The following is an 8011-nucleotide window of genomic DNA, read 5'->3' on the forward strand; positions in this document are numbered from 1 at the left end:
TTAGACTCCGATGCAGCAAAGCAGGTTTACTGTATCCCTTCGACGATCATATTGAAGATGAAACACAGAAATTGCATCGTGAATCAATACAAAATTCACAATACCGATTTATATTGACGAGAGTAACGTTTCGGGTAGGCTGCTTTTTGGCTCTTCCCTGAGGGATCAGTGTTAGATTCCGATGCAGCAAAGCAGGTTTACTGTATCCCTTCGATGATCGTATTGAAGATGAAACACAGAAATTGCATCGGGAATCAATACAAAATTCACAATACCGATTTATATTGACAATAGTAACGTTTCGGGTAGGCTGCTTTTTGGCTCTTCCCTGAGGGATCAGTGTTAGACTCCGATGCAGCAAAGCAGGTTTACTGTATCCCTTCGACGATCATATTGAAGATGAAACACAGAAATTGCATCGGGAATCAATACAAAATTCACAACACCGATTTATATTGACGAGAGTAACGTTTCGGGTAGGCTGCTTTTTGGCTCTACCCCGAGGGATCAGTGTTAGACGCCGATGCAGCAAAGCAGGTTTACTGTATCCCTTCGATGATCGTATCGAAGATGAAACACAGAAATTGCATCGGGAATCAAAACAAAATTCACAATACCGATTTATATTGACGAGAGTGACGTTTCGGGTAGGCTGCTTTTTGGCTCTTCCCTGAGGGATCAGTGTTAGACTCCGATGCAGCAAAGCAGTTTACAGTATCCCTTCGACGATCATATTGAAGATGAAACACAGAAATTGCATCGGGAATCAATACAAAATTCACAATACCGATTTATATTGACGAGAGTAACGTTTCGGGTAGGCTGTTTTTTGGCTCTTCCCTGAGGGATCAATGTTAGACTCCGATGCACCACAGCAGGTTTACTGTATCATTTCTATAATCGTATTGAAGATGAAACACAGAAATTGCATCGGGAATCAATACAAAATTCACAATACTGATTTATATTGACGAGAGTAACGTTTCGGGTAGGCTGCTTTTTGGCTCTTCCCTGAGGGATCAGTGTTAGACTCCAATGCAGCAAAGCAGGTTTACTGTATCCCTTCGACGATCATATTGAAGATGAAACACAGAAATTGCATCGGGAATCAATACAAAATTTACAGTACCGATTTATATTGACGAGAGTAACGTTTCGGGTAGGCTGCTTTTTGGCTCTTCCCTGAGGGATCAATGTTAGACTCCGATGCACCACAGCAGGTTTACTGTATCCCTTCGATGATCGTATTGAAGATGAAACACAGAAATTGCATCGGGAATCAATACAAAATTCACAATACCGATTTATTTCGACGAGAGTAACGTTTCGGTTAGGCTGCTTTTTGGCTCTTTCCTGAGGGATCAACGTTAGACTCCGATGCAGCAAAGCAGGTTTACTGTATCCCTTCGACGATCATATTGAAGATGAAACACAGAAATTGCATCGTGAATCAATACAAAATTCACAATACCGATTTATATTGGCGAGAGTAACGTTTCGGGTAGGCTGCTTTTTGGCTCTTCCCTGAGGGATCAATGTTGCACTCCGATGCAGCAAAGCAGGTTTACTGTATCCCTTCGATGATCGTATTGAAGATGAAACACAGAAATTGCATCGGGAATCAATACAAAATTCACAATACCGATTTATATTGACGAGAGTAACGTTTCGGGTAGGCTGCTTTTTGGCTCTTCCCTGAGCGATCAGTGTTAGACTCCGATGCAGCAAAGCAGGTTTACTGTATCCCTTCGACGATCATATTGAAGATGAAACACAGAAATTGCATCGGGAATCAATACAAAATTCACAATACCGATTTATATTGACGAGAGTAACGTTTCGGGTAGGCTGCTTTTTGGCTCTTTCCTGAGGGATCAGTGTTAGACTCCGATGCAGCAAAGCAGGTTTACTGTATCCCTTCGATGATCGTATTGAAGATGAAACACAGAAATTGCATCGGGAATCAATACAAAATTCACAATACCGATTTATATTGACGAGAGTAACGTTTCTGTTAGGCTGCTTTTTGGCTCTTCCCTGAGGGATCAGTGTTAGATTCCGATGCAGCAAAGCAGGTTTACTGTATCCCTTCGATGATCGTATTGAAGATGAAACACAGAAATTGCATCGGGAATCAATACAAAATTCACAATACCGATTTATATTGACAATAGTAACGTTTCGGGTAGGCTGCTTTTTGGCTCTTCCCTGAGGGATCAGTGTTAGACTCCGATGCAGCAAAGCAGGTTTACTGTATCCCTTCGACGATCATATTGAAGATGAAACACAGAAATTGCATCGTGAATCAATACAAAATTCACAATACCGATTTATATTGACGAGAGTAACGTTTCGGGTAGGCTGCTTTTTGGCTCTTCCCTGAGGGATCAATGTTAGACTCCGATGCAGCAAAGCAGGTTTACTGTATCCCTTCGATGATCGTATTGAAGATGAAACACAGAAATTGCATCGGGAATCAATACAAGATTCACAATACCGATTTATATTGACGAGAGTAACGTTTCGGGTAGGCTGCTTTTTGGCTCTTCCCTGAGGGATCATTGTTAGACTCCGATGCACCACAGCAGAATTACTGTATCCCTTCGATGATCGTATTGTAGATGAAACACAGAAATTGCATCGGGAATCAATACAAAATTCACAATACCGATTAATATTGACGATAGTAACGTTTCGGGTAGGCTGCTTTTTAAGTCTTCCCTGAGGGATCAGTGTTAGACTCCGATGCAGCAAAGCAGGTTTACTGTATCCCTTCGACGATCATATTGAAGATGAAACACAGAAATTTCATCAGGAATCAATACAAAATTCACAATACCGATTTATATTGACGAGAGTAACGTTTCGGATAGGCTGCTTTTTGGCTCTTCCCTGAGGGATCAATGTTAGTCTCCGATGCACCACAGCAGGTTTACTGTATCCCTTCGATGATCGTATTGAAGATGAAACACAGAAATTGCATCGGGAATCAATACAAAATTCACAATACCAATTTATATTGACGAGAGTAACGTTTCGGGTAGGCTGCTTTTTGGCTCTTCCCTGAGGGATCAATGTTAGACTCCGATGCACCACAGCAGGTTTACTGTATCCCTTCGATGATCGTATTGAAGATGAAACACAGAAATTGCATCGGGAATCAATACAAAATTCACGATACCGAATTTATATTGACGAGAGTAACGTTTCGGGTAGGCTGCTTTTTGGCTCTTCCCTGAGGGATCAGTGTTAGACTCCGATGCAGCAAAGCAGGTTTACTGTATCCCTTCGACGATCATATTGAAGATGAAACACAGAAATTGCATCGGGAATCAATACAAAATTCACAATACCGATTTATATTGACGACAGTAACGTTTCGGGTAGGCTGCTTTTTGGCTCTTCCCTGAGGGATCATTGTTAGACTCCGATGCAGCAAAGCAGGTTTACTGTATCCCTTCGATGATCGTATTGAAGATGAAACACAGAAATTGCATCGGGAATCAATACAAAATTCACAATACCGATTTATATTGACGAGAGTAACGTTTCGGGTAGGCTGCTTTTTGGCTCTTCCCTGAGGGATCAGTGTTAGACTCCGATGCAGCAAAGCAGGTTTACTGTATCCCTTCGACGATCATATTGAAGATGAAACACAGAAATTGCATCGGGAATCAATACAAAATTCACAATACCGATTTATATTGACGACAGTAAGGTTTCGGGTAGGCTGCTTTTTGGCTCTTCCCTGAGGGATCAGTGTTAGACTCCGATGCAGCAAAGCAGGTTTACTGTATCCCTTCGATGATCGTATTGAAGATGAAACACAGAAATTGCATCGGGAATCAATACAAAATTCACAATACCGATTTATATTGACGAGAGTAACGTTTCGGGTAGGCTGCTTTTTGGCTCCTCCCTGAGGGATCACTGTTAGACTCCGATGCACCACAGCAGGTTTACTGTATCCCTTCGATGATCGTATTGAAGATGAAACACAGAAATTGCATCGGGAATCAATACAAAATTCACAATACCGATTTATATTGACGAGAGTAACGTTTCGGGTAGGCTGCTTTTTGGCTCTTCCCTGAGGGATCAGTGTTAGACTCCGATGCAGCAAAGCAGGTTTACTGTATCCCTTCGATGATCGTATTGAAGATGTAACACAGAAATTGCATCGGGAATCAATACAAAATTCACAATACCGATTTATATTGACGAGAGTAACGTTTCGGGTAGGCTGCATTTGGCTCTTCCCTGAGGGATCAGTGTTAGACTCCGATGCAGCAAAGCGGGTTTACTGTATCCCTAAGACGATCATATTGAAGATGAAACACAGAAATTGCATCGGGAATCAATACAAAATTCACAATACCGCTTTATATTGACGAGAGTAACGTTTCGGGTAGGCTGCTTTTTGGCTCTTCCCTGAGGGATCAGTGTTAGACTCCGATGCAGCAAAGCAGGTTTACTGTATCCCTTCGACGATCATATTGAAGATGAAACACAGAAATTGCATCGGGAATCAATACAAAATTCACAATACCGATTTATATTGACGAGAGTAACGTTTCGGGTAGGCTGCTTTTTGGCTCTTCCCTGAGGGATCAATGTCAGGCTCCGATGCACCACAGCAGGTTTACTGTATCCCTTCGATGATCGTATTGAAGATGAAACACAGAAATTGCATCGGGAATCAATACAAAATTCACAATACCGATTTATATTGACGAGAGTAACGTTTCGGGTAGGCTGCTTTTTGGCTCTTCCCTGAGGGATCAGTGTTAGACTCCGATGCAGCAAATCAGGTTTACTGTATCCCTTCGACGATCATATTGAAGATGAAACACAGAAATTGCATCGGGAATCAATACAAAATTCACAATACCGATTTATATTGACGACAGTAACGTTTCGGGTAGGCTGCTTTTTGGCTCTTCCCTGAGGGATCAGTGTTGACTCAGATGCAGCAAAGCAGGTTTACTGTATCCCTTCGATGATCGTATTGAAGATGAAACACAGAAATTGCATCGGGAATCAATACAAAATTCACAATACCGATTTATATTGACGAGAGTAACGTTTCGGGTAGGCTGCTTTTTGGCTCTTCCCTGAGGGATCAGTGTTAGACTCCGATGCAGCAAAGCAGGTTTACTGTATCCCTTCGACGATCATATTGAAGATGAAACACAGAAATTGCATCGGGAATCAATACAAAATTCACAATACCGATTTATATTGACGAGAGTAACGTTTCGGGTAGGCTGCTTTTTGGCTCTTCCCTGAGGGATCAGTGTTAGACTCCGATGCAGCAAAGCAGGTTTACTGTATCCCTTCGATGATCGTATTGAAGATGAAACACAGAAATTGCATCGGGAATCAAAACAAAATTCACAATACCGATTTATATTGACGAGAGTAACGTTTCGGGTAGGCTGCTTTTTGGCTCTTCCCTGAGGGATCAGTGTTAGACTCCGATGCAGCAAAGCAGGTTTACAGTATCCCTTCGACGATCATATTGAAGATGAAACACAGAAATTGCATCGGGAATCAATACAAAATTCACAATACCGATTTATATTGACGAGAGTAACGTTTCAGGTAGGCTGCTTTTTGGCTCTTCCCTGAGGGATCAATGTTAGACTCCGATGCACCACAGCAGGTTTACTGTATCCCTTCGATGATCGTATTGAAGATGAAACACAGAAGTTGCATCGGGAATCAATACAAAATTCACAATACCGATTTATATTGACGAGAGTAACGTTTCGGGTAGGCTGCTTTTTGGCTCTTCCCTGAGGGATCAGTGTTAGACTCCGATGCAGCAAAGCAGGTTTACTGTATCCCTTCGACAATCATATTGAAGATGAAACACAGAAATTGCATCGGGAATCAATACAAAATTCACAATACCGATTTATATTGACGAGAGTAACGTTTCGGGTAGGCTGTTTTTTGGCTCTTCCCTGAGGGATCAATGTTAGACTCCGATGCACCACAGCAGGATTACTGTATCCCTTCTATAATCGTATTGAAGATGAAACACAGAAATTGCATCGGGAATCAATACAAAATTCACAATACTGATTTATATTGACGAGAGTAACGTTTCGGGTAGGCTGCTTTTTGGCTCTTCCCTGAGGGATCTGTGTTAGACTCCAATGCAGCAAAGCAGGTTTACTGTATCCCTTCGACGACCATATTGAAGATGAAACACAGAAATTGCATCGGGAATCAATACAAAATTTACAGTACCGATTTATATTGACGAGAGTAACGTTTCGGGTAGGCTGCTTTTTGGCTCTTCCCTGAGGGATCAATGTTAGACTCCGATGCACCACAGCAGGTTTACTGTATCCCTTCGATGATCGTATTGAAGATGAAACACAGAAATTGCATCGGGAATCAATACAAAATTCACAATACCGATTTATATTGACGAGAGTAACGTTTCGGGTAGGCTGCTTTTTGGCTCTTCCCTGAGGGATCAGTGTTAGACTCCGATGCAGCAAAGCAGGTTTACTGTATCCCTTCGACGATCATATTGAAGATGAAACACAGAAATTGCATCGGGAATCAATACAAAATTCACAATACCGATTTATATTGACGAGAGTAACGTTTCGGGTAGGCTGCTTTTTGGCTCTTCCCTGAGGGATCAATGTTAGACTCCGATGCACCACAGCAGGTTTACTGTATCCCTTCGATGATCGTATTGAAGATGAAACACAGAAATTGCATCGGGAATCAATACAAAATTCACAGTACCGATTTATATTGACGAGAGTAACGTTTCGGGTAGGCTGCTTTTTGGCTCCTCCCTGAGGGATCACTGTTAGACTCCGATGCACCACAGCAGGTTTACTGTATCCCTTCGATGATCGTATTGAAGATGAAACACAGAAATTGCATCGGGAATCAATACAAAATTCACAATACCGATTTATATTGACGAGAGTAACGTTTCGGGTAGGCTGCTTTTTGGCTCTTCCCTGAGGGATCAGTGTTAGACTCCGATGCAGCAAAGCAGGTTTACTGTATCCCTTCGATGATCGTATTGAAGATGAAACACAGAAATTGCATCGGGAATCAATACAAAATTCACAATACCGATTTATATTGACGAGAGTAACGTTTCGGGTAGGCTGCATTTGGCTCTTCCCTGAGGGATCAGTGTTAGACTCCGATGCAGCAAAGCGGGTTTACTGTATCCCTTCGACGATCATATTGAAGATGAAACACAGAAATTGCATCGGGAATCAATACAAAATTCACAATACCGCTTTATATTGACGAGAGTAACGTTTCGGGTAGGCTGCTTTTTGGCTCTTCCCTGAGGGATCAGTGTTAGACTCCGATGCAGCAAAGCAGGTTTACTGTATCCCTTCGACGATCATATTGAAGATGAAACACAGAAATTGCATCGGGAATCAATACAAAATTCACAATACCGATTTATATTGACGAGAGTAACGTTTCGGGTAGGCTGCTTTTTGGCTCTTCCCTGAGGGATCAATGTCAGACTCCGATGCACCACAGCAGGTTTACTGTATCCCTTCGATGATCGTATTGAAGATGAAACACAGAAATTGCATCGGGAATCAATACAAAATTCACAATACCGATTTATATTGACGAGAGTAACGTTTCGGGTAGGCTGCTTTTTGGCTCTTCCCTGAGGGATCAGTGTTAGACTCCGATGCAGCAAATCAGGTTTACTGTATCCCTTCGACGATCATATTGAAGATGAAACACAGACATTGCATCGGGAATCAATACAAAATTCACAATACCGATTTATATTGACGACAGTAACGTTTCGGGTAGGCTGCTTTTTGGCTCTTCCCTGAGGGATCAGTGTTAGACTCAGATGCAGCAAAGCAGGTTTACTGTATCCCTTCGATGATCGTATTGAAGATGAAACACAGAAATTGCATCGGGAATCAATACAAAATTCACAATACCGATTTATATTGACGAGAGTAACGTTTCGGGTAGGCTGCTTTTT

This window comes from Schistocerca cancellata, chromosome 10, assembly GCF_023864275.1.
Source record: "Schistocerca cancellata isolate TAMUIC-IGC-003103 chromosome 10, iqSchCanc2.1, whole genome shotgun sequence".
Classification (NCBI taxonomy): Eukaryota; Metazoa; Arthropoda; class Insecta; order Orthoptera; family Acrididae; genus Schistocerca; species Schistocerca cancellata.